Source organism: Ptychodera flava, chromosome 11, assembly GCF_041260155.1.
Source record: "Ptychodera flava strain L36383 chromosome 11, AS_Pfla_20210202, whole genome shotgun sequence".
NCBI classification, from domain to species: domain Eukaryota; kingdom Metazoa; phylum Hemichordata; class Enteropneusta; family Ptychoderidae; genus Ptychodera; species Ptychodera flava.
In genome coordinates this window covers 10077365-10102171 of record NC_091938.1, presented here as the reverse complement: position 1 = coordinate 10102171, position 24807 = coordinate 10077365, and the positions used below count along the sequence as shown (strand labels likewise).

Below are 24807 nucleotides of genomic sequence, written 5' to 3'. Positions count from 1 at the left end.
CGAAACAGCGTAACTGGAACTAGTGGGCTCTAGAAAATGGCTATCTTAACATTTCCGTCAAAATGTTGCAGGCGGCAAAAATATCTCACTCTTCAATGGTGTGATTCGTACGTTGACTGTGATTTCAGGCTGTATAACATCAAATGTTCCTTCTACACAACGCGTCGAAGACGTTTGCGACCAAATTATTTCTATCTCGGTAACGTTTCCCCTAAAGTCGTAGAAAGCGAACCCTGTTGCGAAATGTCATTTGCTTTCCAGATCACCCGCTGTATTGAAAATGTATTTTTCGGTCGTAACGAAATTTAATAGGTACATGGCATGTGAGCTAAGCTCAATTATGAACTATCGCCTAATCAAAAGTTACGGCTCTTGTAAACTGAATCCTTTCTGTATGGCGTCACAGTGTTTTCATCAACACATCGACATAAATAGTTATCTTTCGGTCTGCGGCACGAAGTAGATAACGTTTGCCATATGAAAGGATTTCAACCCTGTCCAAAAAATCCCATTAATTTGCAACCTATATGCTTTATCACGCGTAGTTAAATTTATCGTGACATATAAAGATAGAACACAAACAAGTCTATTTCCGAAGAGGAAATTGTTCCCTTGTATCGCATGACAGCTAATTCAAGACGACGGGAAAAAGACAAGCAGACAGTCTTTCTCCTCATTAACGTCGTGCGGTAAGACATGATTTTGCTGTCATCGTCTGGAATTAAAGGTGTCGAAGCGTTCTCTTTACTAAAAAGAAAACATCGCTTGTTCTTTACTGCATCGCCTTGGCCCGCTTTAGACCTTTATATCAAATTAAATTGTATGCCTGATGTCAGGGACACAGGGGCAGACTATAACCAAAACAGAGTAATATAATTTAATTCTCATTAAGTGTCTTAATGAATGATGCTTGACCATCAAATCAAATCACAACACTATGGCAACTCGTTATCAATGGATAGTTCGTGCGTTTTATAAAATACCAGAAATGACTATATTGGAATTATTCACCCAGAAAGATACCTGACGTGCTAAGCAAAGTTTTATTGACCAGCAAAAGTGTAGGGCAGCGAACGGCGACAGACTTTTCTGAGCGACACATGAGAATCCCAAATCTTCTCAAACATTGATTGATTAAAATATCTTCTTCGACAAAATTTAATAGTTTTCAAAACGCAGCAATTTTAGCCGAGGACACGTCTATACAGACGGGAAAAAATTAAACTTAGGCTCAGAACCTTGCTGACGTTCACAGGTCAAAAATCAAAGCTCAAAATGCATATTCAGTAGCTTGCTAGAATCCTGCTAAAATATTCTGCCTACATCACTTGAGGGAGATACTTGTGCCCCATTCTCTGACTTTGACAGGTTTTCAAGCAACTGCTGTTTATTTGAGTATCTGTGTCCGTCGCACCCGGCACTTAACCAAATTTTGACGTAGGCTGTGACTTGGCGAAAATCTTGATCGTTGTAGATTACAGTCTCTAATCGATACACACGGCTCACACAGCTTCGACTCAAGTTTCACCGAACGTTTGAGAAACCTGCGATTTGCCAGAAAGTGTGCTGGTAAAATTAAATTATTACCTCTGCTTGCCTGTAGGTTATCTGCCATGAGAAGGTCATTAAAACATGACTATTATCATTTGCAGATGTGAAAATTCATGTAACGCGCCATGATACCTAGTAGCTCTGATGGTTTGGTCTCAATAAAAAGCATGGACAGAGTTCGCAAACTCGTTATTGGTGTCATTGCCTGCAGCTGGAAATAAAACCGACGGGTAGCCACGCTGTATCTTTTGACATCCATTCAGTGGGTCAAATAAAAAAGCATTGGCGTTTATCATCATCATTAGCTATGGTCGAGAACTTTATCATGGTCAATCAGAGGGGAAACTGTTTGCTAGGTCAAATATCTCGCTTTTTATCCTGGATCTATCTTCCCATATCTTCTTTAAGAACAATATTTATCTAGTTACAATCAAATGTCAAGTTGCATTCTTGTATACATCAGCGCTCCCATTCCGACAATGATAAAAAAGGACACATGCCACCATTCACTCAACTGTATTGCGAATATCAGACAAATTTGAACTAGTATATCTAGTTAGGTAAAGTGCCGCTTACAATTAGATTAATAATACTATGCTAACATGTAGATATTAACGATATCGACCGACAACAACTTCTCAATTTCCAGTAGTAATGTTTGCAAAAGGTTGGTTGTAATTCTGTTATCAGGCTTCCAAAGACCAAATGTAATCGAAGCTAAAGTGCAGGCAATCATCTAATAGATTAAAGATGCACACTATTTGTTGACCGTTTTTTAACGTTAGTGTGCCTCAGGCAATGAATATGATAGCAAGTATTTTGAGAACATGGCATAGAGAATATTCCTAGGCACGCAGAAGTGAAATGATATGATCTAGATCTTTGACCTTTCAGGTGAACAGTGCGCCTTTGAGAAGTCCTCCAGCGAAACGCGAGGTTTTGTCAACAACGTAGTGAGGTGAAGACCTATACTGGTTTCAAAGTAGTACGCAACAATATACTATGCGGTTGGGAACATTTGATTGTATTGCGTTTTATATCTTGTATAACAATGTATAAGGATGTGGTGAGCATTTTTAGCATTAACTGAAGGAAACAAAGAACATGTCCTGAAAATATCAGATATTAAATTACAACTCATTATTAAGAAAAAACATTGCTGCATTGATTATTAAGTTAAACTAAATCACGCTACATAAGAAGACATAAATCAGCACGGAATATTGCCAAGTCAATTAAGACAAAATGTGTGTTTCACGCGCCTCTTTAGGTTAATGGCATGTTGATGTTAAGGAAATGGATGATCATGCACTTGGTTTTCACAGTTTTCAAGGGGAACATGAATCTAAGCCTGGCGGAAGAAATATCAGGCCAATGGAGAAATGGTTCACTTGAACTGAACCAGTCTGACTCATCAAATAAAATGACGCGAACTATATAACGCATGAAATTAGCAATCACAGTCTAAACATAAAGTCGGCTTTACAGGAGACATAACTACAAATGATAAACTGAGCAATCGACATTCCATCGATTGATGACGTCAAGCCATTCTCAGCGACCAATCACTACTCGACGCAACTGTAAAGGTCTGATTGTCTGGTTTCAACATAATCTCGTGTCCTTTCCATCATAGATGGATAATTTACAATGTAGTGACAATTTCATTCGGATAAGGCCGACTGCGAGACACATTACCTGTAGATATTGTCCGTTAACGAGCGCATTGCCCTTTTTATATCACCCATGTACATCTCTTTCTAATTCAAAACTTTAATCGCTTACATTTAATTTAACTATTTAACAATATCAATAAGGAATGCAGTAAATCAAATTTCACTTCTTGTATTCTGGAATGGATAGTCGTAAAAAAGTAACTTGAACGATAGTAATTTTACACTTTACCGTTTGAATCAAGACAAGTACATATGAGTGTGTCTTTGCATTTTACCAGCTGCAAGCACGGATAAAAGATTTTGTTTTTTTCATGTGTCCAAAGCTTTTAAAGGCAGCATAGCCAGGTGCAGGCTCCATGGAAAGTGAATATTTCGGGGCAAAGAGAGCTCTCAGCAGCATGCACTGTCTCACTTTGGTTTACAATCACTAGATCGTTTGATCTGATCGATTGACGCGAAAACTGCAGAAAGGATATACACGTAGGATGCCAAATTCCATACGTGTGAGCTGCGCCTAACAGCGGAAAAATATACTTTTGCCCAGCCTTCAGTAGCGCTAGATTTTCATCCTGGCAGGATGCGCGTTGACATTTCTTGGCACGTACATGATATCTATCGATCAAACAGCGTCAACCTTTTGGGTCTTTTTATATTTCCGCTAGGAATCCTAAGCAGTGACCCAAATAATGGAGACATTTACAGGGTAGTAAATTTGATTATTAAAGTACCTGAAAATTCTCCTATGTCCAACTTGTGGAGTATCCGATCATATAACATTAGCATGTAAACGTCTATGAATACGCACATACACACATCTCCACTTGTCGTCTGCATCAAGGTTTTTTTCTATATAGATAGAATGTGTCATACATTTTCACTAAGATGTTATTCGAGATGTCGAATTTTTGCATTGTCGTGATTTTTTGCAGGAGCGCATGGATCATTTTTGACATTTGAGCGAGTTTAAAGACACAGTAATTTACGTAATGCTTTCTCCTGTCCTCTTGAATGAAAGAAATGTTTGGTTTCATTGTATGAATGCAGTAACAATCACAAACCTGTTACGGTGCTTACGTGAAATGTTTCGCTGGGTATTGGTGCATACAACATACAAAGGGGTACTAATATAAGTATAGAAACTTCAAATTTTCATGATAAAAATTAGAATGAACAGAATATGCATTATTGAACATTTTTATTAGAGACGCATGTTATAGATTTCACAATTGACACTTTCCTTTTGTTAATCTAATGGGAAAACGCCAAATATGCCAATAATGACCAAAGAAGTGAAATTTCTCTATAGGCTTTACATAACACTGTGTCCAAAACAACAGCGATAGAACAGAGAACTGCCAAAGACGTTAAAAGTACGAAGTATCTGTCTCTGGGGTGCATTTTGCTTTAAAATTCTAATGTTAACATGGATGCAGTTGTTCGGAAAGGTGTGAAAATCGCATGCGAAGAAAATGCACATAATCGGTCAAAACCCAGCCATAAATGTTTATCGGGTGTCTTTATAGATTGAATTATTACCTGATTGAATCGGCTGTTCATTAACATGCTAGTTCATTAACATGCAAAGCAGCTAAAAGCGTATAAAATAGCTTGAAACAAAATTAACAACTGAGAGAGAGAGAGAGAGAGAGAGAGAGAGAGAGAGAGAGAGAGAGAGAGAGAGAGAGAGAGAGAGAGAGAGAGAGAGAGAGAGAGAGAGAGAGAGAGAGAGAGAGAGAGAGAGAGAGAGAGAGAGAGAGAGAACGATTTGACTCCATTAAAAAATGCCAATCTCACGGTTCACAAAGGTGAAACTACAAAAACACCGCACTATTCCTGATTTGAATTCTGCCTTCAGTATGACATCACGGGTATGACCAACCTTTAGCGATGGAAATCGTCCTTGTAAAAGTTACTGGCCGACGTGACTTCGTGATATTTACATTTCAATCATTTCGCCACAGATTTTATTCGAGACATATGAAATCCTACTTGTCAAAGACTCCATTGAGGACGACGACATGCTTCAGTAGAAAGAGCTAAAGGAAAATAATGCCAACTGAAGACTTAAGTATTAAAAAGGACTTTTTGGAAAAAATTGTTGCCATTGCCCTTAGCTGCACGTGAAATCTACACAAAAGTGGTGAAAATGAAATGAGATAAGCCCGACTTCGTGCGTATCCAGTTAACTGTTTGGATTCAGGGGCCATCCGCAAGGCATCTTTCTTGCAAATCAGGTATAAAATAATTAAAATGAAATAAGATAAGGCCGGCTTCGTGCGTATCCAGTTAACTATTTGGATTCCGGGTCCATCAGAAAGACATCTTTCTTGAGTGCATTGATATAATGCATTTTTCTCGTTGTTTTTGTTCGTAGGCCATCCATCTGCCGCGAGGAAATGACATTCATATGTAAAACTCCAGAACTACATACTATGAGCATTCAGTAAACTTATCCCGATGTACGTTTATTTCATTGTTTTATAGGCATGCCGTTGCCATCGTTGCCTGCAAATTGTAGCATTAAATTGTCCTTTATGCTGTTTCAACCATGGCCTGAAAATGACAGTAACTTGTCGTATTTGTCACGTTCAAGACTGTCGTTGATATTTTTCGGAAACCCGTTACAATGCTTCACAACTATTTGATCAGGAATAGTAATCGGAAGTTCCACGACTCAGCTGGTTTGTATTAAACTGGGCCTGCAAGTGTTTGCCTGACGTATTCCTTGACTTACATGTATACATACTCGTATCTCATACATTGATTTACGAGAAATGCGAATTCCACTCAAGGGTTACTTTATCGTTGTCAATTGAACAGAATTGCGACTTGAAAGTGAATGAAATTTGTGATATCTCATTTAAACATTCATTTTCAAATCGACTCTCGTTTTTTTGCGATAACAAAGGATCGTATATATATTATTCCATATATCATCATCTGGAAAAGGAAAATAAATGGGTTTATTATTAGATATAATACCTTTCTCAATAAAGTCATTAACTTTGTGTAACCGCTGTCATTAAGTCATCGAAGTTCATGATTGAATACTTCAATGGCGAATTCATGGCACAATAGTTCCGTATTTGCCACTCAGTGTGCCATAAAGGTATTGTAATGTAATGACAGTGTCGAAGGACAAAGGTCATCAATAATTACCACTAATGACGTAATCAATTCAACGTTAATATTTGATGCTTTCACTATATACAGTTTAATGGATTACCACATTATTGAAGAAGTTATGAACTGTTGCCCATAACTATGCAAGCTGTCTTCAGTTTCAGCCTTGAATGTTTGAGAGATCTCTGGGTTTCCAGAAAATCTCTTGTGAAGGGAAGTATATCACCTTACGAAGGATAAACCAAAGTCGGGGAACGTAAAGACTTTTGTCTCGTGTAATGTTATAGCATCCGCAAAACAGTAAATTACCTGTAGTTCGCCTTCGATGCCGCATATATTATTTGGGTTTGACATTTATTTCCAAGGCTGTTAATACGTTCCATTGAATCGAAAACGGAAGCTTAGGTTACACGGCGGAAACTAATTAACTCAACATTTCGTGTGCGCAGTGTTTGAGAACGCGGCAATGTCAAATGTCGGGAAGCCTCAAAGAGGTGTCAGTAGAGTTTACGATCGGGCATACAAAAATCAACTAGATCTTCGTCGTTTTTGATACTCTCCATTACGGTGCATATACGATCCAAATTGGCGATATCTACGTAATTGGTACTGCACCCTCGCTCTGCGTTACGTCTGCCAAGAATTAGCTCTGAACGACTGAGCTTCACACTACTAGAAATGTATCTATGACATTCAATCCAGCAACCTTAGATCATCACTCTCAAAACTCTCCACTACGCATTTTCTTGTCAATTTCTTGTCAATTTGAATTATAAAAACTAATGACATAAAGATTTTATGTTCTGATATTTGCTTCTTAAAAAATTCTTTGGTTTTGCTGGTTATGTTTGTTGGTTGTTTGTGTTGGTTTCTTTGTTGCTTATAGTTAGATGGATGATGCGTACAATGTAGTTACGTCTACTTATTACTCAGTTGGTGTATAGCTTTTGTTTAATTTATGAGTTTGTATTCAAACAGTTATCTGAATAACAGAATCTATTATTATTCAGCGTTCTAATATAAACGATTTAGTTATTTTTATAATAGCACTCGAGAGCGACTGCCCTAGCTCGATACATTTTCACTTTGTTTTTCATCATTTTTATTAGTCATTTAGTAGTACGTGCCACCGTACGCGCCGACTCTACTTTTAATCGTCGTAATTTAAAGCAATGTACTTGTGTAATACACAGAGAAAGGACAAAACAACATATTAAAAACCAAAACAAAATTACCAGCTTCTGTCGTACTCTTAACAGGTAGTCCTAACGCTATACGCCGTTAGATACTTTATTTTTTATCGCTAACGACTGACTTTTTTATTTTTTGAATATAACCGTCAGCTGTTCTGTATTATCCATTTTCTATGTTGATAATAAAATAATCGAGTGTAAAATGAAACCCAACTGCTGCTCTCAACAAATTTAATTTTGTCTAATAATTCTTCATTTATTGTCTGTAACAGCTTACAGGTGCTCATTATTCTGTAATAATGGATATGAAGAGACAAATTCGACAATATTGCGAATATCGCTTGGTAACTGTATCTGAATCAATAACAGCCGTATTCCCGTGTTGAGTGATCAAATCATTGATATCAAGTATTGGAATGGATTCGGAGATTAGCTCTGAAAGTTTTGAAAGATAGTCGTCAGTAACGTCACATGACGAAGCAAAAACTATGTGACTTTTCCTTTGGAACAGACTTATGTTGATGTATGAAATGTAGCTGAAAAGTATTGCAAAGAGGTGATGTTTTTATGGTAGACAAAATAGATTAATGTTGCTTAGTAGAAAACACATGGAATTTGTTAACGAAAAACCTGCTCTTCAACTACGTCGGATCCTGTACACCTTGAAAGCTCTTGTCAAGATCAGTTGGTAAAGTTAAGAGCTTATGGCTTGTGCCGATCATGTCGATGCCTTATTAGAAAGTGAACGTTTTCTGAGTTTTGATGCAGCAGGTGCAAGCACGCACGCTTATTGCATGGCGTCTAACAAGTACTGTTTGTACTTTTATTGACGGGAGGCTTTTTGATATCAAAGCAACATTGCATTGGCGTTTCCACTGTACAGCTTTCGTTAATAGTACTTTATTCATACTCAAAATGTTCTCAACCTCATCAACAGTCCACCTGAGAACCATTCGAAAAGGATTTGTACGTGTTTGTATTCAGCAAAGAAATGAAAAGAATCGCTAGAACGATACGAAAATGTTAAATACGTATACATTGTTGATTGGCGTAGGAAGATATCGATCCAGTTGTGATTGATGACGTCATCTCAAGGGTAATAATCTGTCCTTTTTCAATTATTACCCTCAATAACGGGAAAAAAAACGATGACATTTAGAACCTGTCCGACCAACGATCCCATACTAAAATGACCTAGATTAAACGTACTTACACAGTCGTCCATTTGCGCAGCCCTCCAGTTGTTGTCACAATTATTATGAACCCACTCATTCATCAAAACATACATGATTGTATAGCACTTGAAACAATCCACCTGTTATTGGATATATTATTTTATAAAAGGGCTTCTTAAATGTTCAATGTTTGCCACATTTAGTTTTTCAAATTTACAAAAATACTCAAGAGTGCCAGATGGACAGCTTTAAGATATCGAACGGGATGTTACTTTGGACCCATTTCAGGCTCAGATACAAAAAACTCGAAGCCAGACCGACTATTACACATACACCTGACTTCTTGGTTCAGCAATCTTAATATTCATGTGCACATTCTGTGATGGTGAATGATATTTTAGTAATGCAGTGTATCGTGACCGTGAAGAAACTGCATTCACTTCTCCTAGTTTTTAATAATAAACAGCCGGTAAACGTCTACAAACACGCAGATATTGTTAGTTTTATGTTTCATATTGGAAAAAAATTGTTCATAGTTTTCTCATAGACTACCTTGCATAGTGAATCAGCATTTCGTTGTTATTCCAGAATCCAATTTCTTGTACACGCATCTACTTGTAACCACCCTAGTCCAATCAAGTAAATTATTATCAATAATCATGCGTACATAATTTCACAGATTCACCTGGTTTTGTATCAAAAAAAACTTGAATTATTCATATTTACTCAAAGACTACCATGAATAGTGAATCAACATTGTCGATGAAATAAAAAAATCTAATTTCTTTTACTCACATGCACGTTTTCGAAAATTGTCCTTGTATTTTTCGGCAACCCATTCCAATATTACGCAACTGTTTGGATAATTATGGCAGTGTACATGTAGGTCATCGGAAATCGGAAATCCTATTCCACAGCTGGTTTCTATTATCTGCACTTGCAACAGTTTGCGTGAAGCCCTGTACTACACACTGATTTACGAGAAATACAAATCCCACTCAAAGGCTGCTTTGCCACTGTTATTACGGCCACTGAAAGTATTGCGACGTTGCAGTGAATGAGATTTGTGATGTCACATTTTAGACACACATGTTACAACCCACACTCGACTTTCTGCGACAACAAAGAATCAGATATTTGATATTGCAACACGCGATCCTACAAAGATGTCGCTCTCGAGAGTCGTGGGAAATAACCGAAATCGCCACTTCTCATGCAAGCAACATGACATAAACACAGGCCATAAAAAAGATCATAAAATGTGTTGCATTGGCGGAATTATGGATATACAATGACATTCTGTAGCTTCAATAAGGCAGGACAAATCACAGATAGCTAGAGGCAATTATTTTCTAGTATCGACGGGTTTTGCTGCTTAAGTAACAATTTGGGTTTCTCATCGGAGGGAGCATTGTATAAAAAGGTTACCGGTTAGCCTCGATAGTTGATGTACGATGTAATTCATTGATCGGTTCTATTTAATAAAAGTCCGAAGAATTTTTGTGGATAACAATGCATGAGATGATGTTTTACAAAAATTCTCATCGGCATGTATATATATTTCATTCCTACATTACTATAGGGAATAGGAAAATTAGCCTGTTTATTATAAAATGCATTAACCTTCCAAATAAAATCATTAACTTTATGGAACCTTAATCATCGAAGTGTCGACATATGATTGAATACTCCCATGAAGAACTCGTGGGAAGAGATAAAAGACCTCAATATTTCTAATGAATGGCGCCGCACAGACAAAATAATATAATGACAGCGTCGCAGAACAAAGGTCGTCAAAAAATCAGAGTGATTGCGTAATCCATTCCCATTGATGTTTCATGCAATCACTGTATTATTTGTCACGGATTACCACACTGCTGATTGTGATTAATTGTCGCCCATTGCTCTACAAGTTCTCTGCATTTTCAGCCACTGTTAGAGTAACCGACCCAGAAAGTTTATGGAGGGTATTGATTTCATGATAACTCTTCTAAAGAGAGATTTTTCATTCTCAGTCAGTCTGTTTGAGAAATAAACCAATAGATGGAAATATGAAGACTTCTGTCTCGTTAAATGTGATAGCATCCGCTAAAAAGTAATTCGGATGCAGCTTAGCTTCAATGCTGCATGTAATACTTCCATTCGAAATCTGTTTCATGGCTGTATAATACGTTCCGTTGAATCGAAAACGGAAGCTAAAGTAGCAGGGCGGAAACTCTATTCGACTTTTTTCGTGTGCTCGACATTTCGGCTCTATCAAATGTCGGTAAGCTTAATAGAAGTGTGGCCATTACGGTCGGATGTAGCAAAGTCGACTTTTCCTTGTTCGTGTGTATTTGCCGACGCTCTCGATTACGGTTCCTCTGCTAGCCTAAACGAGGACAGCGATGCAATTCGTGCCGCATTCCAGTACAGCATGACGTCTGTCAACCCTGAATGAAGACAAACATGGAATCCATCCTAAAAGATGGATCTTTATACTACTTGAAATGTACCCATTGACATTTAATCTGTGAATCTTAGATAACTAACTATTACTACTCCCTATATTTTTTTATTTGGAATATACAAAAATTAATTACTCGGACATCACTGATGACATAGGAATTTTGTATTCCAGTCCTTTTAATATCGGAACGTGGTTTGAAACACCGTTTGATATGTCCTATGAAATAATTTTTGTGTGATGAGATGAACATTTTCCGTAAAGAACCGGTCAAATTTTTGCGCACGCCCCTGCATCCGAAAATTGCCAGCCACACTTTCATATCTGAGCGAGTATTGTAGACTATACGCAATTGTAGCGCGCAGCTCCACGGTACACGATTCAATAACTTAGGACATTTGAGTGCATACATCCTCCAAGGGACAAATCTCCCAGGCATTGAAGTCTCGCTACTGAATGTACTGACAAGAAAATAGATACTCTTCGCTTAAAAACGTTATTTCTTGTATACAAACGCCCGGCATGACTTAATTTAAACTTAAAGCTCTTGTTATCTTTTTGCTTTTTACTCACCACAGATATTGTCCAGTTTTCGGAGAGATGTTTTTGAGTCATCCCCGTTATTAAGCCATATTGCTTTTGAAGCTGTCCTCATTTCAATCCTTAGTAATGGATTTGGTCTCAGAAATTGAGGCTCTTGCATGTATAGATGTGGCGGTCGTGTTTGAGTTGCCACTCGAAATTGTGCTTAGTTTGCCTATGTTTACAAATTTATTCTATGATCATAATTTGGAAAGCATTTTACATGAAGCTGAATTTGATTTCCAACCATTTTATCGAAAAAAGAAAAAAATAGATAAAGCTACATGTAGTGGGGTTTTTATAATTCGAATACATCTCAGATGGGACGACCAGTTTCTGGTGAATTATGTTCGCCCTCAAGTCACCAAGAACGTGATCTTGGAAATATTTCTGGCACAGTTTCTTACATAGAATTTGCTATTCCATCGGCAATACGTTTTCGCGACGTCTATTAGATAACACATGAATCATCAGTCAATATGCCATATACTGTAAAAGGGACGAAAACATGTGTGGGTATCAAATTATGTTCGCCTTTTTCATCGTAGTGTTCGTTGATAAATCTATTACTTCATTTATTTGAACGGTTTTTTTTCTGTACTTTTATTCATTCATTTATTATTTGTATATTATTTACTCGCCTTTTCATCATAGTGTTCGTTGATAAATCTATTACTTCATTTATTTGAACGGTTTTTTTTCTGTACTTTTATTCATTCATTTATTATTTGTATATTATTTACTCTTTGTTTTTGCTTTGTTTCTTAGTTTTTACTAATAATTCATTCTTATATGTTTGTTTGTTTGTTAGTTAGTTAGTTGGCTGCTTAGTTTGTTGCTCATGGTAAGATGGCTTTTTCATTTATTTATTTGCTTGGTTTTGTTTGTTCTTGCTTTGCATGGATTAAAACGGTCATCTTAGGCCAATTAGTTCCGAATCTCAGCAATCGTTTTTTCTTTGGTGCTCTTAATTCACAGATTTTATCTCTTTTGATAATTGCATCCAGAGAGCGAGAGTCATTGCTTTATATTCCTTTTTCTGTTTTGATCACTTTCATATAATTAGCCACGCCTGTAATCGACCTCTATGTTTCATCCTCGTAATTCAGAGCAATGTACTTGTGTAACATATGTTCAAAACATATTTAAAAGTTCACAACAAACATACCAGCCTCAGTCGCGACAGATAGTCGGAACGTTATTTACTATTGGATTCTTTGCTTATTTTTATCGCTATTGATGGACTTTTTTTATTTTTTAATATATACATCAGCTGTTCAATATTATTCATTTCCTAGATATAAAATAAAGGAGTGTAGAATGAAACTATACATTCCCCAAAACAAATTTAACAACATCCAATTATTCTTCATAATCGTCTATATCCAGCTGACAGCATCTCATCATATTATCTTTTATTTACGGGAGGCAGCGTTTGTCAGTGTTGTGGATCGTTTAGTTATTTTATCAGAATCATAACTGTCATATTTTCATATGGAATGGTTACATCTCGATTGATGTCTAAATTTTAAATGGTTTGGTGACATTAGCGTCGACCACTTTGAAAAATCGTCGTCTCTGACGTCATATGATGTCCATAGCAAAGCAAAAATGACTTTTCCTATGGTCACACTTTTGGTTCGTTACAAAATACAGGCTGTAGTATTAACATAAAGCGGTGCCATACGTTTTCAGAAACGATGAAACCAATTGTATTTTTGAGCCACAGAATTTTGCACATAAGTGTAAGTGTTATTAGTGGTAGATAAATGATGTTGCATAGGTTGTAGAAACCTAATGAGTTTTGTTCAATAACCCTTCTATTCCATTCTATGACTACGAGAGTTCTTCTCAAGCGCAGCTGGTGACGTCGAGAGCTTTCGTTTTGGGCTGCCCATGTAAGTTGCTAATTTGAAAGTAAAGATTACAAGAGATTTCGTACGGCATGTGCGTTCGGCATGTGCAAACAAGTATGCTTATTCAGGGCGGCTACCGAGCACTGTTTGTATTTGAATGCCTCAGAGACTTTTAATATCAGAGCAACAGTACATTGACGTTTCAAGGATGCACTCTTCATTAAAATTCTAGTATTTCGTCTAACTGGAATAAGTCAAGGAATAACTTCTCTTGATAGTCCAATTGACTCATGTAAAAGACTTTCTTGCTACTAAGAATAATATCATCCTTTTCAAGAGTACACCTGAGAACCAATCAAAAAGGATTACGTACATATTTGTTCCGTTCGAAGAAATGAAAAGAACCGCGAGCATGGTGACGTTGTGTAACCTAAGAAGATGTGAAAAACATTTGTGACAAGGATGTCGATATAATCGTCATCGACTACGTCATCACCGAGATTAAGATTGGTCCTAGTTTAAATATCGGTTTGGCGATTACCCTGTCAGGGGTAACTGGTGTTTTTAAATAAAAAGAGACATTCCTGATCGGCACTCAATAACGGAATACACTTTGACATTTAAAATCTGTGGGATCAGGAATCGCACGCGATTTTCATTTCCAAGAAATTTCTCCTTATGGTCCTGTCGTTGATTGTATTGCCATTCTCATATTTACTGAAAGAGGAAGAGTCAATCGGCCTACACGGATACCATTACTGTTTTAAAAACCCTGAGAGGCAATCCATTCGCTGACACTCTCCAAAGTCTCGTTGTTATGCAATGTTTTGTATAACCATATACGTAACCATTCGTTAAAAGTCACTGCGACTGAGATGTGCGCTTTTAAACAGATGAGGATTATTCATCAAGGAGAGGAATTTCAAGACAGATTAGAGAGCCATACTGTTGTATGTTACGTATTTCAAGAAACACAACCGCCTTATCATGTAAAAATAACTTCCCTTCAACATGATTCGGTGAACGATATTTGTAAGTATAGATCATATATCGGTAGCTGTGTTTGAACAATGCTACTTGATATTGAACGAGTGGAGATCAGGTGAAAGTAATAGCTAGGAGGACAGATGATTTGGATGGATCTGGTCACGTGACACGAGTGGTTGCCGGTATAGTATGACCATGGTAGTTTACCCTTACTCACTGATCATGTACTGTTTTTATAGGTTTTACTGTTTTTACACTGATACTTAATAATGTATTAGCATGCGGTTTGTTCTCTTTGGTCTAATTTATTCAAGTAAATGCGACATCCCCAGGGAGAAGACATACGGAGAGGAGTTAGTTTCAATCAAAATAACAAACGTTCATGCACTATTGCCACAGACATATACATATACAAGCAAAAGGTATTCAGCCTGTTTTAGCATAATATCACAAATAGCAAAGAAGTTTTGCACATACCGCGTTTATATATGTTCTTCAAAATACATGTAACTTACGTGTGCTTGTTTTAGGTTTCTTTCACTTCGTATATTTACATGTGCCTGCACATTTAATGATGCAATAAAATAACTGACTCGCAAAGGTTGAAATATAACAACGTCCATTTTGGGAACATTTTATTTACCCAGTCATGAGACATTCCTGCTGACCGAATTCAAAACTAGACAAACAACTGAATAAACTAGTCATGAATGTACAAGGTAAACATTCTTTTCTGTAAAATCAAATTGAGACTAATCGTTATTGGAAAGTTCATTTCTAGTGAATGTTTTGATTGCCGGGGTCAGCTGTCTGTGTCCTTCATTTAAGTATAATATATTCGAAAACCGTACTTGCATGATTACTGGAAAGAAGGAACTAACTGGCGCACAAACCACTACTGTAATCTAGAAATTCGTCGGGATAAAATACATATGAGGGAACAGGCAACACGTAATGTTTGTATCTTAGAATAGTCTTCAGAAGTTCACCATTTGCTGTATAATTGATAGAATACTGCAAGATGAAAATGCCACATGTACGTGTTAAACGCAATATAAGAAGCAACGGACAAGGCTTATATAATCAATGAAAGGAGAAAGCTTTACATTAATCACTTCCATGGAGTTGTTATATTTTATAAGTAAATGCCACCAGCAACTTTTGACATTTAATCATAGTGTCTTTCGTGTCTATCAACCAGTATACAGCGAATGAGACTCAAGTGTCTGTGTCCAATAGGTTCATTGTAAGCACAGTATCCGCAGCCTCAGATATCTTTACCGTTAATACACATCGCATATTTTGGTTCTTTTGAAACATTCAATCACAAAGGAGCACCTGACTGCATGTATCGTGCTTAGATTAGTAAGCAGGACTAGTGGTAGAACAGAATGAAGTGGCTGCTAAAGATTGGTAACATTATTAATGTTAAAGGTATTACTCTTGTAATATGTAATATTGCAAATCTTGGTGCCTTTAAAAAAACAAACAGGCTAGTACAGATACAGTTTGGGTAATAAAATATTAAACTTGTGGGAATAACTCCGAATCGTGCCTAATTCCATGGAAGGCTTTCAATATAGGTCTAGCAAAACGCTTTCCAGTTAAAATATGATAATTCACCTTTCTATTTTAAATTATGCCGCACTCTCTAATGGCTAGAATCTATGGTTACAGCCAACAAACTGAAATGCATCTGATACTTAACGCTCGTATTTTACGTCATTTTCAGTGTACAGCATTTATGTTTAGGCTACATGTAAATCTCCTGATTTCGAACGAAATAAAGGCCAGACGTTTCAGAAATGTCTAAACTCAGTCGTGGCAATTTTTTTCAACGATATATCATTCAGTATGGTTACCCTATGGTAATTATATACTAACAGCATTGTAGCATCGGGAGTTCAAACCTTATATTTATCCTATGCTATCAAGATACCCAGCCCTTACATGACATCACTAATCCATCGATATATAGAACCATAAAGTTAGTGACAGCGCATTTGTTAAAATATTTAACGGTGGCTGCCCGATCAAGTGGTCTGATATTACTATCGACTATTGGGTGATTCATCACAATCCATGGTTTACAAAATTTTAAGTGCGCAACAGACGTTGGGATGGAAAGATCATTCGATTTGCGACGTGTATTGCTGCAACAAGTGTCCCGGCAAAAATGATTTTACAACATTTACGAGGATAGTGCTAACGTCACATGCCACTGTGTCAATGGATCGCGAAAGATAGTTCAATTCAACGTTTGTTATTTAGTTTATTAGCTGATTTGTTTTCTTGTCAGTCAATTGAATTGATTTCAGCTGCTTGCTTATTGTTCTTATGTTTGATTTGTGTATTATTTCATCATTTAAGCGAATCGCCAAGTAATTGACAATAAAGAAGCATGAACATTATATCCTAATCATTTGAAATAAACGTAACGATGATGTAAAATAAATCTTTCCGTGATGCAGGCTCATTAGTTAATTATGGGATATGCATGTTGATATGACAATATTCCTTAAATTTTCATATAGATTGTAATGCTCTTTACGCAAGAACATTATATGTTGATGCTAATAACACTTTTAGCTTCTTGTAGTCTTTGACCTGAAAAGTTAAAAAATTATTGGCTATCTGGGAAAGAGGGTTAATAGAAACCTGCTGCTGGAGCGTGTATTTGTAAAGCAATGCAGCTGAAAAACGTAGAGACACGATGATCTGTTTTTTGTTCCGTTAATTTATTGCTATCCCCTATGGAGCTGATCACCATGTCGAACCAGACTTTGCTGCCTTTAGGTAAACTCGCGGCAAAGACAAATGAGCGACTTAAATGGCCGTTAAAGTTTGGAAGAGGCTGGTTTGAACGATAAGGACTTCTATTTAGAGCTGTCAACTATATATGGCAACAGTGTCCTTGATTTCTTGTTTAGCTATGTATCGTTGTCTTCATGATCACTATGTAGATGTACGCCATGAATGTATGGTGCTAATTTCCTATCGAATTACCCCCGGGGTGATCGCCTGTTACGATAACTTGAGAGCTGTGAAGAGATCGTAATCTAGGGGAGGCAATTATGAGACAGCGAAATCGACGACTGCATCGTTTTGCCGAAAATGTCGAACCAATTGCCCATCAAGCTAATCAGCAGAAAATATTTCCTGTCTCGTCGACATTTAATTTTACTTCTTCATCGTCTGTGACAAGAATAGAACGAAAATTAGCGGCTGGACGGGAGTGCATGTTTCCGATAGTAATCTTGTGGAAATCGTGGCTTTAGATTCAGTCATCTGTCAGACTGGTCAGCCATCCGCCTGAAATCGGATGCAAAATGTTGAAACAGGTCCGCGAATAATGTAAGAGTCTTATGGTCTTACTATCTTATGACTTTATAGGCGAAAGATGGGTTTATCGGTTGAAGAATGATGTAACAATATGTTGAATAAAATTATCCTTTACAATTTAATTGAGGGACGCTATGCAGTCGCATAAGTGCTATTTGCGGAAAGGTATTATCAGGTTAATACGAGAACAGTTCAAAACCTATTCTTGCTTTAGACCTGCACTGCAAACGCCCACTATCATATTGCAGCCATCTTGAATATGCTAGATTGTAGGGGTAGATTCAGCACAAACTGGCCGGTAATGGTACTTGATTTGATCGATAGATTGATTAATTGATTGATTGATCGACCGATTAATCTTTTTACTGATTGGTTGATTGATTGATTGGTTTCTTGCCAAAGCTCGTAAAACGGGTAGGTTGGATCAAAAGACTCAGAGAAACCATGAAAAGACTTGAGTCTTCAATCATTTGGCATTTCGATGGCTGTTTGGGCAAACAGTCCTTCTTCGTTAACCACTGTGGTACACGCGCTATATGTCACTACGATCTCAGACGAATACGACAAACATTGCCGTGCCGTTTTGGAAAACGATGCATTAGTAGATGTGACCATATTGATTTCGTAATAATGTTAATACGTATTTTACTGTTGTTTTACATGAATTGTCTATGTTGAAACCTTGTATACACTTTCATCGCTCAAGAGTAATTTGCTATATCTGTATACCGTGACCTTCCTTTGCCAAATCATATTAGTATTAAAATTCATCGAACGTCAGTAATAGCCGGCCATCTTATGCAGCCCAGCCTAGGCTATTTCTTCTCTGACACCGAGGTTTCGATATATGGAATTTCGCTCACATTGCTCAGGTGATTAAATTAAATAGGAGCCAGTTCACATCCAATCTACATCCTGAAGTCGAGGATAAAGGTTTTTTGATTTATTAAACATCCTATAGGCTGCGTGTTTAACCTCTGACCTCTTAGAGTTGCTACTGTAACCGTTTGATCATCCCAGGTATTCTAAGAGATTTCAAAGATAAATGTTTTGCATGAAGGTGGATTGAAAGCTTCGGAATGTCATGGTGCAATCAAAGTAGTAGACGGAGGTTATGTTCGACAAAGAGACAGTTTCTCACGACAGTAACACAAAATAGCGACGAGTATTATTATTTCTTGGAGTTGTGCAGATCTGGCTACAAGATATGTCTTATGGTGATTATTGCAACAAGTCAAAGGAGACGAAAGTTAAAGGAGAGATGATCCGCCGTCGGCTCTTATATCTGGAAAAAACATAAGGATCAAACACAAAGGCATCAAAAGCGCTGGCACGTATACTCCACGGCAAAATAACGTGTAACTTCAGATTGTCTCTCGAGATGTCGCAAACTTACTCTCAGACTTGTATTTACCACTTTTTGGAACATACATTCTTTTCAAATGATTTAAAACACAACCTTGTCATTGAAAAAAAACGTGATGAAACAAATCTCAAATCAAATCTTCCCTTGCCAGAGTAGTAGCCCGTGCTACTCCCCCTCGCTTCCAATTTAAATGTTCTGAGAGAAGTTAATTTCCAAGGCTCAAAGAACTGCTCTACAGCCTTTATAGATAATGAGTACATTTACTTTCTGCCCATCTTAAGCGTGTTTGAATTGATGCTTTTGCAACTTGCTATAATAAAGTTTATTACAGTGGATCGAAAGATGACTAAATTAAAGACGGCAGTAAAACCAACCCAGTTCATTTTAGGGACCGGACGGAAATTACAGGGGGCGGCGTTTTGTGTCAAAAAGATGACGCTGCGCGAGAAATAGTGACCCCTCAAAAGTGTTTGCGTGAAAACGAGCAACCCTCCCCAATTTTCATGCGCAAAAAACAGTGACCGTTCCCCTGCGTGTCGCAGTCCAAATTTCAAATGTCTTTACTATAGCGAACGTTTTAAAACCCTGTATGGAAATGATCATTTTGACAACCCTGGTCACCCACCGCAATTATGGTTGGGTGTCCAACACTATTGATCTGACATTTCCTGAATGCTGGTCAATTTATTTAGTAATTTATTCGGAGTAAACCATGATCGATACACACTTTGAACAGCTTTTACTCAGAAACGCAAGCTCGTCGATTTACTTGCATTCTTGAGAAATGTCACCATGTTTCAGGGATAAGCCCAAACTTACCAGTAACAATGACCCGTTTCCGTTTAAGGTAAAATGCGCCTCGTGGACAGATATTCAGCTTCTCATTGTTTCAAATTACGTTTCTGGTTGACATCTATTCGCATTCATTTTCAAAGGTTTTGGAGTGAGAAACAATTGCACGGTCTTTGTTTTTCGAAATCGAATAGTGTATTTTCACTAATAGAGATAACATAGGGATGGCGGCCATTTTGAATTTGAAAAACAGGTAAACGTCAGGCAGTTTGTTTCTCAAGTACCACAGTTTGCACGGTGATGCCTGATTTTTAGAATTAATTTGGTAAGAAAAGAGTTAAAAATTTCATAAGGGAAATTTTGGGGACAGGTTAAATCTTTTCCTTTCGGGGCACATACTACCTTATTTGCGATCAAAAACCTAAACAAAAACATGTGGTTCTTATTTTGCCATACTTATATTACCTTAGTAAGGTTTCAGGTATAATTCTTATATCACCAGCTCTTGTGCTATTCCTGTTTCCAAGACAATGTCAATATTGGCTTTTAGAGAGGTAATTTCAGAAAAACAAGATATGCAACGGCACGTTTCAGAATCTGCGACCGAGAGTGATTAAAATCACAAACACGGCACTCTTAAATTACAGGCCTAGGGCTTGATTTGGCAATTTACTTTCAATATTTTTGTGCGTTTTCGTAATTATATTATGATGGATCTGTATTCAATCATTTATCTGAATGTTTCGCAATGGCTGTGTATAACGAGGTCATTCCTGGCTCCCATGCAGGGTACGTCATATCTCCCACTGTGTTCGCCAAGTTTGTGTATGATCTCCGTTACGGTAGTACAGGTCAAATCAGGTCAGGTAGAAATGCCAAACTTACTTTAAATTTACAAACTAGTTCTGGCGACATGCGCTTGAATGTAGAAGGTCACACAGTATTTTACAAGACGAGAAAAAGCATGGTATTCTAAAAGCCGTGATAAAACGAAACCTGAATTTGTCTGAAGTGCAAGTACAGGTTTGTGTGAACAGGGGAAGACCAGAAACCTTGTGAGAAATTCTTATTTAAACCTTCCACTTACTATTATATTTATATGTGTTCGATGTTGAAAATCCTAATTTTTTATGTTTGTTTTTTTTGTATTGTCTAGTGTGATGACAAAGTTTTTATATGGGTAATACTGTATGGCATGTACCATAGAATTTTAATTCACTATTTTGAAAGGACCCGTATTCGAATTCAAATTCACGACTTTTATTATACAACGCACGCTGATGCACGTTGATGCGTTCAAATTGTCAACAACTTTATCCAACGCGTCAATTTATTTAAGGCAACCTGTATTTATCTGATATTGATACTTGTAAAAGAGTATTGAGGAAAACAATTCGAGGCATCGCGACCGTGCAGACTCTGACACACCCAGAATACAGCAGATTTGCGCGACTCACAATTTAGCAAGTCACTGGAGAAAGTCTACAATGGTGCACAGGACCTTGTATCATGGTCGGCGAGACATTGGCTACTTTGAGATGCGATTTTAACGAGTGAAATGAGCACCTCGTCACTGTTTCACGCTGAGGGGCATACACCCCCGCTTGGTTGACTTTTGCGCAATGGGTCAACTCTCATCGATGAATTTCGTCGCTTCAATCGTGATTGCATCAACTTTCCTGTAAAGTGGACCATGTTTTCTACTTATTTCAGAGAGTATAATTTTTTGTCGCTCGTGAACATCCTATCAAGATGTTATTAGTTTTGAAACCACGATGTGTCGTCTCTCTTATGCATGCCAGAATTCTGCAGCGGTACGTATTATACAATGTTGTTTCAGGCAAATACCGGTCAAAAATCCATTTTGTACGATTAGATTCGTTATGCCGCTTGCGAATTATTGTCTCAGCTCTGATAGATCATATACTTACTGGTAGAGGATCCAGCATTGGCAGGGATGTCTATTCCAGCTCTTGTTGAATCCGACATCATATCGTTCCGCCACAGCGCCGGGTGAATGTAGCAATTAGGAGTTCCTGACAGGGAGATGGAAATCTACAGGTGCTGACATGCGGGACGAACCATTGTATACCATGGGGATGGTAAAGCTATATTCATTACATTTCTTCACTTCATTGCCTTCAGCAAAAACCCGTCTAATTGTAAAGCATACTTGCTAATTGATTGCTTTTGAAACCCCACTTGCCATATCCTAGCTGTTTCATGATATCCAAAGCCCCTCATAGTCAATCATTCATCATTGACAGTATCCTCCCTAAGGGTCTAGAGCAATGGATCAGGCCTTTATTTTCCCGTTGTTGACCGATTTCCAAGTCTCAACACAAGCAATTTGTCGTGGCCCTTGGCACCGGGTAAATCCGTGGTTTTGTACAGGAAGGGCCTTTTAAAGCTTATTGACAAGATGGCCGTAAAACGTGTTTCGCTAAGAGACAGCCAATAACGTCTTTGATGAGCCTGAGCAAACTTCATTCTTCATTCAAAGAGCAAAATTCAATTGTCTACTGAGATTTTGGCATCTAACTAATCGATGCGTTGCGCAGTCGAACTGCAGATGAACTTGAGGTTTCCGTATAGCAGACCATGATGCTATCCCATACCTTTTGTTAATGAAATGTCTGCGCCTGGGTGGGGACATAAAAGAGTATTTTGCTCGAAGGAAGTACATGGTGGCGAATTGATGCTTCTAGTCGAAGAGGCGGTAACATGAGCAAGGTCTGACGACCGATGTTAATGTTTAGATACTGAAGATAAGCATGACCTGATTAGGGCCGCGCATACACTTTAAGTTTTTACAAGACATATAAGATATTGATAGTGTCCAGGCTGTGCATCGCTGAAACTTTGTTTGAAATGGTAGTTCATTATTGCTTCCTGAACAGCATGTGTGCTGCGGCATTTTGTAATACTGACGTGTTTTATTATAACTTACGCAAAATGTAATAAGGGGTATCAGCATTTTGTAATAACTGACGCATTTTGTAATAACGTCTGCAGTATTTTGTAATAAACCACTCTACGCGTTTTGTAACAAGGGTATCAGCATTTTGTAATAATTCGCACTTTGTAATAACATTTAACGCATTTTGTAATAATCTAAAAAACTTCCCAGTTTTAAAGCATTAACAGATATTTTATTGACTTTGGAAGGGTATTACAAGGTGTGTGTTTACTCGGTAAGTACAAAAAATTGATCGCTCCCTGACTTCCATTTCAAATTAGCGAGACTTAATTTTAGATAGCTGTCAATCATTTTATTTTACTAAATGATCATCTGAGACAGGTAATTTCTAGATTTTGACTGGTTAATTGTCATATATTTGAGAGAATCATTGGTATACACAGTCAGTTGACCTATTAAATAGAAGATAACGACTTTTTTTTATGTATTGCAGACAACCAGCAATCAACAGGTAGATCCTCAGATCAAATAAAATATAATAACAAAAAATAAATTACTATACATCTGCGTACGCAAAAATTGGAAACGAGCTCCCGTAAAAATTGGCACGTAACGGGCATGAGATAACCCCTTTACTTTCGTATTTGATGATAAACATTACGTCATTGAATGGCTTACATGGAGGAAACCCCTAGCGCGACGTCTGTCACCGGCAGGCACCTCCATGTTGTGGGCGAAACTCCATACTGTACTTTGAAAATAACTTATGATAAAAGAAACGGAGGTGAATGTATTACGACGGTTTGAAGGTGAAAAATACTATGAGGTAATAACGAAAGTGTTCACCAAGACGGCACTGTACAAATATCGCACGACATCGCTGCTCGGCTCGTGCATCGAATGTTTGATTAGCGCGCGGTGTAAACAAAGGTGCGCTTACTATTAACCCGCTCGCAGTTAAGAAAGCGACGCATAATATGCCTCTAAAGTGTATGGAATAATGCATCGGAAACGACGGGTGCATATATTCTTGATACAAAAGGAGATGTATAATAATAATTATTACGAAAATACCGCACACTAGGCACGCAGACATTAGTGTAATGCATCGCACGACGCGCTAAAGACTACATGTAAGCTTTTGTGTCTTTATATATTCTTTGCGTTATTTTCGTAATAACCTTAAACTATACTGAAATAAACTAAAGTAAACTAAACTAAGGTAAAACTAAACTAAAATAATTAAATAAAACAAAACAAAATTTTAAAATAGTAAAATGGCAACAAAGTATATGATATAATACTCCGATTCTACCGTTATATCTTATTTCTCATAAGTGAAAATTATTGCCCCACAGACCAAAGAAAATTAAGTCGTTCCCCTTATTCACTCCAGCATCAGCATTGTATTGGAAGTTGTAGGTGAACAACATGTACTATGACTCGAGAGTTCGACGTGGTAAACCTGTCTCACCCCTGGGAAATGGAATCTTCCAACTACAATATAAATAACTAGTACAGAGCACGACTGACGACTTGAGCGAGTGTTTCTGTTCATCGTATGTTTTATCTTGAATTGCGTTTACTCCAGTTTTTTTCACATATAAAGTATTATTATTTACTATATAATTTCCCATGGAAGTTGTTGTCGACCGATGGAAAGATACAATAAAGCAAATGACCTTGACTCAAAATATGTATAGACCTGCGATATGTTTTGTTTCAAGCCTCAGAGAAATTTGTCACATTGACAATGCAATGTCGCATTTTTTTTGAACTATGGTAGTTTTGAAGTATT

At 37.4% G+C, this 24807-nt stretch overlaps 1 protein-coding gene across 1 annotated transcript in view; it reads right to left on the bottom strand.

Moving 5' to 3' along the window:
- LOC139143489 (mesotocin receptor-like) overlaps positions 1-22108 on the bottom strand; it is a 111347-nt gene extending 89239 nt beyond the window's left edge. The window contains exon 1 of the mRNA XM_070713850.1: positions 22021-22108. The gene's annotated coding sequence lies outside the window, so the exon portion shown is untranslated. The remainder of the gene's footprint in view (positions 1-22020) is intronic.
- Positions 22109-24807: the final 2699 nt, after the last annotated feature.